This window comes from Phascolarctos cinereus, unplaced genomic scaffold, assembly GCF_003287225.1.
Source record: "Phascolarctos cinereus isolate Bilbo 61053 unplaced genomic scaffold, phaCin_HiC Scaffold_5;HRSCAF=322, whole genome shotgun sequence".
NCBI lineage: Eukaryota > Metazoa > Chordata > Mammalia > Diprotodontia > Phascolarctidae > Phascolarctos > Phascolarctos cinereus.
In genome coordinates, this window is record NW_027555958.1 from 397,311,496 (window position 1) to 397,323,823 (window position 12,328).

At 37.1% G+C, this 12,328-nt stretch overlaps 1 pseudogene; it reads right to left on the reverse strand.

The window, feature by feature from the left end:
- Nucleotides 1-3,471: 3,471 nt before the first annotated feature.
- On the reverse strand, nucleotides 3,472-10,743 carry LOC110206775 (ATP synthase F(1) complex catalytic subunit beta, mitochondrial pseudogene; annotated as a pseudogene).
- Nucleotides 10,744-12,328: the final 1,585 nt, after the last annotated feature.

Consider the following 12,328-nt stretch of genomic DNA (forward strand, 5'->3'; position numbering starts at 1 on the left):
TGTTCAGTATAGGCGATGTATATCTTTTTTTCCTAAATTTCATCATGATTTATTTATTTTGAACTACAAAAAAGGTGCCAGATCAATATCTCTAGAAATACTAAAACTTGGATTTAAAGAAAGTATAGAGAGCAATTTAGAAGGTATAAAGTAAATACTGTAAATCCAAAACGAAAAAAAAAGATGGTGTTTATCTCAGCCTGACTTTTGTACAATATGCCATTTATAAATTCCTCAGAAAAGACTCGTCACTTTCTTTTTGTCTCTAGTGACTCACAATCTTTTTTTTCCCATTTCATTGATCATTACCATCTCTTCCAGAGGTCATGAACTTGATACGACCCAATGAGTGTTATTAATAGATATTTTTAGTGGCAGTAGCAGCTTCCATTATGCTATAATATATAGAAGGAAATATATATGTATATATGTATATGCATATATATGTGTATATACATATGTGTGTCTTTTTTTTCTCCCTCCAGTCATTCTGATCATACTCTATATGTTTTCAATCTGTCATTCTTAGTCCACATGTTTCAAAAAATCATCTGCAAAATATTTAAAAATCTGAATTTGCTGTAGTTCTTTTGAGGTGGCAGTAGTGATGGTTGCAAATGTGGCACTTGGACCATTGATGGTCTCCTCTTCTCACTTTTCAATCAGTCCTTCCTCATTTTATGAATCTACATCTCTTCAACACATGAAACTGAATATGTCATAATAATGAATACCTAAACCATAGCATTGTTTCTAACTAGCCACTAAGATGAATATAATAATCACATCACTTGTACTGCAGTGAATCACTTTCAGTGATTAATGATGAAATTAGATAATTTATCTGATGGTAGACTTCTTTGCATGTTGCCATGCCCCTCCATCTAAAATAAGTTCATTTAAATATGTACAATGGCATATAGATATAGATAGAGGAGCATTAACATAGTTTTAAACGTATTTTCTTTGGGTCTTAAGTAAATTTGTATAAACAAAACCAGAAAAATAAATAGATACATTAGGAGACTTTTTTTTGGTCCTGTAGGCAATATATTTTCTATGAAGAAAAGAAGACCTGTATTTATTTTTAGCTCTAGTTAGATGATAGTCCTATCAAAGCTATTTAATATTTTTTTTTTATTCCAGGTGCAATGTTATTGTTTTTCATTTTCACAATTAAATAGTCATTTATTAAGTGTCCACTACAATTGAACAGTTATCTTATGAAATAACTGTTATGCACTAAGTGCTGTGCTAGGGGCCATCTCCAGTCATCCTGATCTATATCTTGCTACTGGACACAAATGGCTCCAGAGGAGAAAGTGAGGTTGATGACTTTGCACAGCCCTAGCTCACTTAAATCCAATTCACTTGCAAGTCATGGCATCACCTTCCTGATGTCAGAGTCCTCTTCAAGAACAAAGGACAAACAACAACATTAATTCCTACAATGCCAACTCTAATTTGCCTCATCAAATAGAACTTGTGAAGCATATTCCTGTGTAGCTGTAACTCACTTATTTCTTTTGATTTCATTTATAGTGATAATATGTAAGTCAAAATGCTTTTCTTCCCCCCAGGAGTAATATCACTTATTGATAATTGGTTAAAGATATACTTAGATTGTCCACCTTTAAGTTAAAATTTATGGATAGTCTAAAAACTGTATTACTTCCCACCCCTGTCCTTTCTGTTCCTTCTCCATTGTCACTGCAGAAGCCCAGAGGAAGATTACACAAGGCTAAAGGTCATTTTGTATTTTTTGTTGTTTTACAGGTTGCTATGGCCAAAGTAATTTCAAAGAATTGGCTAACCTACTGGTGACAAAACTCTACGTTCATGTCTAGGCTGGTGAGTAGAAAGCAGTCAATCTGTTACTAATACATATTAAAATCCTTTCTAGCACCATTTTAAAAAAATTGTGATTAATAGTATTTTATTTTTAACCATACGTAAAGATAGTTTTCAACATTCATTTTCATAAGATTTCCTTCCTCCTTCCCTTCCCCCCCAATATGGCAAGCAATCTGATATAGATGATATGTATGCAATCACATAAACATATTTCGTCATTAGTCATGTTGTGAAAGAAGACAAGAAAAACAAGAAAAAGCAACAAAAAGGTTTGGATCTGTATTTGAAGTCCATAGGTTCTTTTTCTGGATGTGGATAGCATTTTCCATTGTGAGTCTTCTGGAATTGTCTTGACTCATTGTATTGATGAGAAGAGCTAAATCAATTATGTTTGATAATTACAAAATACTGCTGTTGTTGTGTATAACATTCTCCTGCTTCTGCTCACTTCACTCAGAATCAGTTTTCAGCCTTTTCTGAAATCTGCTTGCTCAACAGTTCTTATAGAACATTAGTATTCCATTACATTCACATACCATACCTTATTCAGCCATTCCCCAATTGATGGGGATTCCCTCAATTTCCAATTTTTTGCCACCACAAATAGAGTTGCTATAAATACTTTTGTACATGTAGGTCCTCTCTTCCTTTTTGTGATCTCTTTTAGATACAGAGCTAGTAGTGACAATGCTGGATCAAAGGGTAGGCACAGTTTGTTTGCCCTTTGGGTATAGTTCTAAATTGTGCTCCAGAATGGTTGGATCAGTTCACAACTCCACCAACTATGTATTAGTGTCCCAATTTTCCCACATCTTCACCAACATTTATTATTTTCCTTTTCTGTCATATTACCAAATCTGTTAGGTATGAGGTGGTACCTCAGAGTTGCTTTAATTTGCATTTTTCTAATCAATAGTGATTTAGAGCATTTTTTCATGTGACTACAGAAAGCTTTAATTTCTTCATGTTAAAACTGCCTGTTCATATCCTTTGACCATTTCTCAATTGGATAATGGCTTGTATTCTTATAAATTGGACTCAATTCTCTATATGTTTGAGAAATGAGGCCTTTATCAGAAACTCTGGCTGTAAAAATTGTTTCCCAGCTTTCTGCTTTCCTTCTAATGTTGGTTGCATTGGTTTTATTTGTAGCTTACAATTTTCTGGCATAACCTTTGAGAAATTACCATTACTGCTATACTTTGGTAAGGCATTGGGATAGGGCTTTATTAGAGAAATACAAAGTATGCTAAAAGTAATTTCAAGTAGTAGCAGCACTAATAACTATGCAGATGATTGAAAAGTTTCTTGTGGGAGACAGCACTTGAGCTGATCCTTGAAACTAGATCAAGTTTACAAAAGTAATCATCTTGATTTCCTCTGGTTAGATGTTGAAGTTATTTAGGGTGGTATTAGCTGTGTGATAATAAAAAGCTGTCATAGTCAAGGCTTAATTGTCCATTGTGAGTTTTACTGATAACCAGATAACAGTAAACCTCTTTTTTTTTGTGAGACGTACATTTTATTCAAAAGTGTAAATATTGAGACAGTACGTAGCTTTTCCAATGAAAGCTCTTGTGTAGTTTCTTCAGACAATTGAAATTGAAGGAATGTGGCAGATGAAGGTGACTCCTCATGAGTGCTCTTCAGCCAGTTTTTCAGCTTTTGTCACAGCTTCTTTAATGGGTCCAACCATATAAAAGACCTGCTCTGGGAGATGGTCATACTGAACTGCCAAAATCTGCTGGAATCCCTTAATAGTTTCTTTCAGGGGCACAAACTTCCCCATATGTCCTATGAAAACCTCAGCACCCTGGAACAGCTGTGACAGGAAACGCTGGATTTTCTGGTCCCAAGACACTGTTAACGTGTCTTCTTCAGACAACTCATCCATACCAAGGATAGCAATGATGACATGGAGGCACTTATAATCCTGCAGAATCTTTTGCACACCTGTGACAACATCATAGTGCTCATTGCCAACAATGTTGGGGTCCATGATCTGGGAAGTGGAGTCCAGAGGGTCCACTGCAGGGTAAATGCCCAGCTCAGCAATGACCCAAGACAGCACAGTGGTAGCATCCAAGTGGGCAAAGGTGGTGGCAGGAACAGGATCGGTCAAGTCATCAGCAGGCATATACATGGCTTGCACAGAAGTGATAGAACCCATCTTGGTTGTGGCAATTCTTTCTTGCATGGTGCCCGTATCAGTGCCCAAGGTGGGCTGGCAACCCACGGTAGGGGGGATTCTGCCTAGTAAAGCAGACACCTCTGAGCCAGACTGAGTGAATCAGAAGATATTATCAATTAAAAGCAGTATATCTTGACCCTCTTGGTCTCTGAAGTATTCAGCCACAGTGAGGCCAGCCAAGGCTACCTGAACCCAAGCACCAGGTGGTTCATTCATCTGGCCATAAGTGGTATTCTTCAGACTGATGACACCAGACTCAATCATCTCATGATACAAGTCATTGCCTTCTCAGGTCCATTCACCAATACCAGCAAACACAGAACAACCACCATGGGCCTTGGCAACATTGTTGATTAGCTCCATAATCAATACAGTCTTTCTCACACCACCACCACCAAAGAGACCAGTTTTCCCACCCTTGGCATATGGGGCCAAAAGATACACAACTTTGATTCCAGTGACCAGATTTTCTTGCTCTACACTCACCCCTATGAACTCAGGAGACTCAGCATGAATAGCAGCAAACTGTTTGGTTTTGATTGGATACCTTTCATCGATAGGCTTTCTAATCACATTCATGATTCTTCCTAGGGTCTCAGGGCCCACAGGGATTTTGATTGGGGCACCAGAATCCAGGACCTTCTGCCCTCTGACAAATCCTTCAGTACCATCCATAGCAATGGTCCAGATTGTGCTCTCACCCAGATGTCGGGTGACCTCCAGAACCAGCCTGGTTTCCCTGTCCTGCACTTTGAGGGCATTGAGGATTGGAGGGAGCCCCTCATCAAACTGCACATCCACCATGGCCCGATGAGAGCAATCATGCGCCAGCTGGCCGCCTCACTTTTGGGGATGGGGGATGTCATATCTGCATAGTCCCTGGCCAGCTGGAATGCAGCCAGGCTGCCAGCAAGAAGGTCTAGACCTGGGGCAATGGCGCTGAGGGGTCAAGGCCATGAAGGGCACCGGAGGCTGAGGCAGCGGCAAGTGCTAATCTCTTTTCTTTGAGGGCAAAATTATCCTTAGCTATACTGAAGGTAATGATAATATTGGTAAAATCTGAAGTTAACAAACACAATGCAGACTTTATTTCATTTGATATTCATAATATCATGAGGCAGATAGTATAGATACATTTGTCCTTATGTAACAAATGAGAAAACAGAAGGACGTAGAAATTAAATGAGCTGCCCAGGGTTACCCATCTAAAAAGTGCAATGCTGGGGTTAAAATGAAAGTCTTATAGATCTCAATCCAATGTTGTTTCTTTGTGTTCTTTCTGCTTCATGACAGCTGTCTTAGGTTGGTGTCCTGGGGGAATCAAGCTAAATTGTTCACCTTCTCCAATTTTTTTTAAAGGTTTATGATTTTGTATTGCCAGTAAATATAAAATCAAAGAGAAAAAAAATATAACAAATCAATTGTCAGTGTTCTTTAAAAAAATCATGCTCTAACATACACACATTTTTTTTTTCAAACTCCTTGCTTTTGGGGGAAAAAGCATTGTTGTGCATAACATGTGAAGTTTCTTTTAGCTTATTTTTTTCTGTTCTGTATATATTATAGCGTTAAGAGAATAAAGAGAAAATTCCTCTATTTTCACTGAAGTGCACTGATGAAGGAATTGGTGCCATATATTAAGTGTCACCAAAGATATTTAGTTTTTAGTTGAGAGGTAAAGTGTTACTAGCTGGAGGGGATGACTTGCTAGATTAAACTTTAGCTTTGAAACACATAGGCTTCTTGTAGCTAAGGTTTAGATTTCAGCAATATCCATTCAGTATCTTGTTCTTCCAGGCACAGAAGCACATTTCCTTGCAAGTGAAGAGAGAATCTGTGGAACAATTTTTTTTTTTTAAGTTCAAGTGTGTTCTTTCCTAATCTGCATTAACAATCCTTTCCAAATTGTACATTTTATATAAATGACAACTTGTCCTTAAACAAGAATTTTCACATTTGTGTGAATGTATGTGTATATATGATGTATGTGTGTGTGTGTGTGTGTGTGTGTGTGTGTGTGTGTGTGTGTATAGATTTATCTATCCATCTATCTGCATATAGAGAGATGGACCAAGCATTCATATATTGGCTACAATGTGCCATGTAATATGCTAAGTGCTTTTTATAAATATCTCATTTAATTCTCACAACAACCTTGGGAGGTAAGTGCTATTATTATCTTCATTTTACAATTGAAGAAACTGAGGAAAATAGTGGTTAAGCAACTTACCCAGGGTCCCACAGTAAATACCTGAGACAGGATTTGAACTTCAAGTGAAGTGAAGTGAAAAAAAAATTAATAAATGAATATAATCTAGTTCTTTGTGTTTGCAAAGATGATCACTCCATAACTGTTTCCCAACAAGATTAAAAAATGGGAAACGATGATTCACAGAATAGACACTTTAAAAAAAAAAGAAAAAAACTCTTTTTAAGTCTTCTCAAGGACAGAGTAGAGAATCAATGTGAAGAATGCCTTGCTTTTGACCAAAGTGTATATGAGGTTTTTTGTTTGTTTGTTTTATAGCAAAGTCCTTCCATAATTCTTCTAAAGACACTCATTTTAATTAAGGGTAATTTTTCAGTAGCGGAATTTCAATAGCTTTCTTTTGTGATCATTCCTTGAAGGGAAGAAGGGAAATCATGACTAAAGGGCATCACTATATTATGAAGAAAAAGGCTTACTTGGATAAATGCTATAGTGGTGATTATCTTTCGCAGACATATTTTAAAGGTTATCACTTTCATTGCTTCCCTTAGAGATATGATTCCATTGTAAAAGTAGTAGCTCTGTTCTCATTAGACAACCAGATAGAATCTGAAGTCTAATGCAGCAGAAGGGAAAAAGAAAAGACAAAACATTGTTCAACTCTAGCATAAGCCTGGGACTAGACTGCTTCCATAGTTGTATCAATTACTTTATCAAATCTACGAGGGCGTAAGAAGTTAAGTGAATGTTTCAGCTTCTGGGAGCCAAGATGGTGGAGTGAAAAGGTAGTCACTCTCACTCTCCCCTATCAACCTCTGAAAACCCAGAAAATATGACCCCAGAAAAAAACCCTGGAATAGCTGAACTAGAAGAAAGAGAGGGAGCAGCACTGCAGCAGCCCAGCAAACTGGTCTCCCAGTGCCTCAGCAAAAATAAGGGAGGCAGAACTACAAGGGAACCCAGGCAGATAAGTACCCTGATGCATTCATCTGAAAGGAGGTGAAGAAAGCAACCTAAAGACTTCCTAAAGCCCACCTTGCTGTTCCAACCCAACACAAGGTGAGCTGTCAGAGCCCTGCAGCCTCCAATTGTGAAGAAATCCTGAAGCCCAGGTGGTAGAACAGGCAAACACCAACACCTGGACCTCCGAGTGCCTCAGTGAGGGCAGGGGAACGTGGAAACCAGCTCAGAAAACCACCAGGTGCCTCAGCACTCTACCACAAAGGAATCTCCCAGTGCATTAGCAGAAATGAGGGAGACAACACTGCAGGGGGTCCCAGGCAGATAAACACCTGCAGCACCCATCTAAAAGGAGCTGAAGAAAGCTAAAGAAAGAAAGGAAAGGAAAAGCAGGCAACCTAGAATTGCCTGAAAGTTCCAGCCTTGCTGATTCCAGCCCAACAAGGTAAGCTGCCAGAAACCTACAGCCTCCAATTGCCACATAAGAGGCCCAGCACACAAAGCCAGTGACCAAGACCTAGGCTCCCAACACAAGAAGCTTGGGTCAGTGCCCTCTGTTCCCCAGCAGGAGAGCTCAATCTCTTTAAAGGCCAGGGAATAAAGAAACACCATGAGTAAAAAGAAACGTACCATAGATTCATATTATGAGAAGAGTGAAGATCAAGACAGAAATTCTGAAGAGGACAACATTGTCAACAAACCCACATCTGCAACAACAAAAGGGAATATGAACTGGTCTGAAGCCCAAAAAGCCTTCTTAGAAGAGCTCAAGAAGGATTTTAATAGTCAAATGAGAGAGGTAGAAGAGTCCTTCAAAAATACAATTGGCCAATTGGAAAAAAAATACACTGAAGAAAACAAGTCCCTAAAAAACACAATTGGCCAATTGAAGAAGGAAGTACAAAAACTAACAGAAGAAAACAATCTGTTAAAAACTAGAATTGGACAAATGGAAACTAATGTCTCTATGAGAGAGCAAGAATCAGTCAAACAGAAACAAAAAAAAAAAAAATAGATGAAAATAAAATACCTCATCAGTAAAACAACGACCTGGAAAATCGATTCAGGAGAGACAATTTAAAAATTATTGGACTACCTGAAAATCATGATGAAAAAAGAGCCTGGACAGTATCTTTCAGGAAATCATAAAGGAAAACTGCCTGTAAGTCCTAGAACCAGAAGGGAAAATAACCATAGAAAGAATCCACGATCACCACCTGAAAGAGATCCCAAATTGACAACACCAAGGAATATAATAGCAAAATTCCAAAATTACCAGATGAAAGAGAAGGTGCTGCAAGCAGCCAGAAAGAAACAATTTAAATATCATGGAACCACAGTCAGGATTACACAGGACCTTGCAGCTTCTACATTAAAAGACCGCAGGGCATGGAACATGATATTCCATAAGGCAAAGGAGCTTGGAATGCAGCCAAGGATCAATTACCCAGCAAAAATGAGCATCATTTTTCAAGGGAGGAGGTGGATATTCAACGAAATAGGAGACTTCCAAACTTTCCTGATAAAAAGACCAGAGCTCAACAAAAAATTTGATCTTCAAGTACAGGACTCAAGAAGGACTTAAAAAGGTAAATGGGACAGAAAGATACAATATGTTGTTAATGGGGGGGGCTGTTTAAACCCTACAAGGGAATATGACACTTGCAACCCTTGAGAACTGTATTGTTATTACACCATGTTAAAGGAGTATACATAAAGAGGGTGGATATTAGTTGACTTTGATGTAATGATAAAAAAAAATCTAATCAAGTGGGTTAAATGGATCCAAATAAGTGGATCAATCTGATCTTAGAAAATGTACTGAGAAAGGAGGAGGCAGACAAGGGTAAATTACATTACAGGAAAAGACAAAATCCTATTACAGCAGAGGGAAAGAAGGGGGGAGCATTGTTTGAACCTTACTCTCATCAGATTTGGCTCAAGAAGGGCATAAATATCAGTTAGGTATAGAAATCTAACTTGCCCTATAGGCAGTAGGAGGGAAAAGGGGAAAGAAAAGGGAGGGGGAAAGAAAAGGGGGGAAGGGAGGGAAGAAGCAGTAAGACTAAAGGGAAGAAAAGGGAAAGGGATAATAAAAGGGAGAGGGACTGAAGGAGGCGGTGGTCAAAAGCAAAACACTAGTGAAGGGGGAAAGGAAAAAGGAGAAAGAAAAGCATAAATGGGGGAAAGGATGGAAAAAAGACACAGATAGTAATCATAACTGTGAATGTGAATGGGATGAACTCTCCCATAAAATGGAAACAGATTGCAGAATGGATTAAAAACCATAATCCTACAATATGTTGTTTACAGGAAACACATTTGAAAAAGAGTGACACATACAGGGTAAAGGTAAAAGGCTGGAGCAGAATATATTATGTCAGCTGAAGTAAAAAAAGCAGGGGTAGCAATCCTGATCTCAGACAAAGCAAAAGCAAAAATAGATCTAATCAAAAGAGATAAGGAAGGAAACTACATCCTGCTAAAAGGCACCATAGACAATGAAGTAATATCATTACTAAACATATATGCACCAAATGGTATAGCATCCAAATTCTTAGAGGAGAAGTTCAGGGAGTTACAGGAAGAAATAGACAGCAAAACTATACTAGGGGACCTGAACCTCCCCCTCTCTGCACTAGAAATCTAACCACAAAATAAACAAGAAAGAAGTTAAGGAGGTGAATAGAACATTAGAAAAGTTAGGTATGATAGACCTCTGGAGAAAACTGAATGGGGATAGAAAGGAATATACTTTTTTCTCAGCAGTACATGGCACACACACAAAAATTGACCATGTACTAGGGCATAAAAACCTCACAATCCAATGCAGAAAGGCAGAAATATTAAATGCATCCTTTTCAGATGATGCAATAAAAATTATATGTAATAAAGGGCCATGGAAAGATAGACTAAAAAATAATTGGAAACTAAATAATCTAATCCTAAAAAATGATTGGGTCAAACAACAAATCATAGAAACAATCAATAATTTCATTCAAGAGAATGACAATAATGAGACAACATACCAAAACTATGGGATGCAGCAAAAGCAGTTCTTAGGGGAAGTTTTATATTTCTAAATGCTTACAAATAAAATAGAAAAAGAGGAGATTAATGAATTGGGCATACAACAAAAAAACTAGAAAAAGAACAATTAAAAATCCTCAACTAAACACCAAATTAGAAATATTGAAAACCAAAGGAAAAATTAATAAAATTGAAATTAAGAAAACTATTGAACTAATAAATAAAACTAAGAGCTGGTTTTATGAAAAAACCAATAAAATAGATAAACCTTTGGTTAATTTAATTTAAAAAAAAGAAAGAAGAAAACCAAATTACTAGTATCAAGAATGAAAAGGGAAGCTACCACCAAGGAAGAGGAAATTAAAACAATAATTAGGAATTATTTTGCCCAACTATATGCCAACAAATTTTACAATCTTAGTGAAATGGATACATATTTACAAAAATATAAATTGCCCAGATTAACCGAAGAGGAAATAAAATACTTACATAACCCCATCTTCAAAAAGAAATTGAACAAGCTATTGATGAACTCTTTAGGAAAAAAATCCCCTGGGCCAGATGGATTTACATGAGAATTCTATCAAATGTTTTAAGAACAATTAATTCAAATACTATATAGACTATTTGGGAAAATAGGTGAAGAAGGAGTCTTACCAACTTCTTTTTATGATACAAATATCATGTTGATACTTAAACCAGGATCAGTCAAAATAGAGAAAGAAAATTATAGACCAATTTCTGTAATGAATATAGATGCAAAAATTTTAAACAAAATACTAGCAAATAGATTGCAGCAACTTATCACAAGAATAATGCACTATGACTAGATAAGATTTATAACAGGAAAATGATAAATGTTGGAGAAGATGTGGGAAAATTGGAACACTAATACATTGTTGGTGGAGTTGTGAAATGATCCAACCATTTTGGAGAACAATTGGGAACTATGCCCAAAGGCTACAAAAATGTGCATACCCTTTGATCCAGCAATAGCACTTCTAGGGCTATATCCCAAAGAGATCAAACAAATGGGAAAAGGACCCACATGTACAAAAATATACATAGCAGCTCTTTTTGTGGTGGCAAAGAATTGGAAATTGAGAGGATGCCCATCAATTGGGGAATGGCTGAGCAAGTTGTGGTATATGAATGTAATGGAATACTATTGTGCTATAAGAAATGATGAACAGGCTGACTTCAGAAAAAGCTGGAAAGACTTATATGGTCTGATGCTGAGTGAAGTGAGCAGAACCAAGAGGACTTTGTACGCAATAACAGCCATGTTATACAATGACTAATATTGTTAAACTGAACCATTCTCAGCATTAGAAGGATCTAAGACATCTGCAGAGGCCTTGGGATGGAAAAAGCTGTCCACATCCAAGGAAAGGACCATGCAAGTTGAATCGCTGTCACTTATTTTTACCTTCTGTTGAGTTTTGTTTCATCTTTCTGATGGTTCCTCCTATCGGTTTTAATTTTTACTTACAACTTCACTAATGTGAAAATATGTTTAATAGGAATGTACATGTAAAGCCTATATCAGATTGTGTGCCCTCTTGGGGAGGGTGATGGGGAGGAAGGGGAAGAAAAATTTTCAACTCAAAAGCATGAAGGAAGTGATTGTTGAGAAATCAAAATAAATTAATAAAATTTTTAAAAAAGAAGTAAAAAAGAAGGTAAGCGAATGTTTATATTGCTTCTAGATCGATTTTTACTATGGCAAAATGAAACTAGAATGATTGGATTGGACTTTAATCCCAAAAGGACATTTAGAAGTAATGATCCTACACATGCAACTCTTCTGTGAATCTTAAAGGTTGCCTGTTGACTTGCCTCTATTTCTGTAACTAAAATTCATACTTTCTTTTCCTATAACATTAGATTTGTTCCCCCCCCCATTTGTGATTTAACTTGCATACTGAGTATGTAATAGGGGAATTCCCTCCACCGATGTGTCTTTCAGGAACGTCACAGTAGAAAATTGCCTGGCACTTTGAAAACTTATTTGGCACCATTACCTGGCTCATAGGTAGTGAAGACAGAACATGGATTCAGGTCTTAGTGATTTCAAGGTCAAT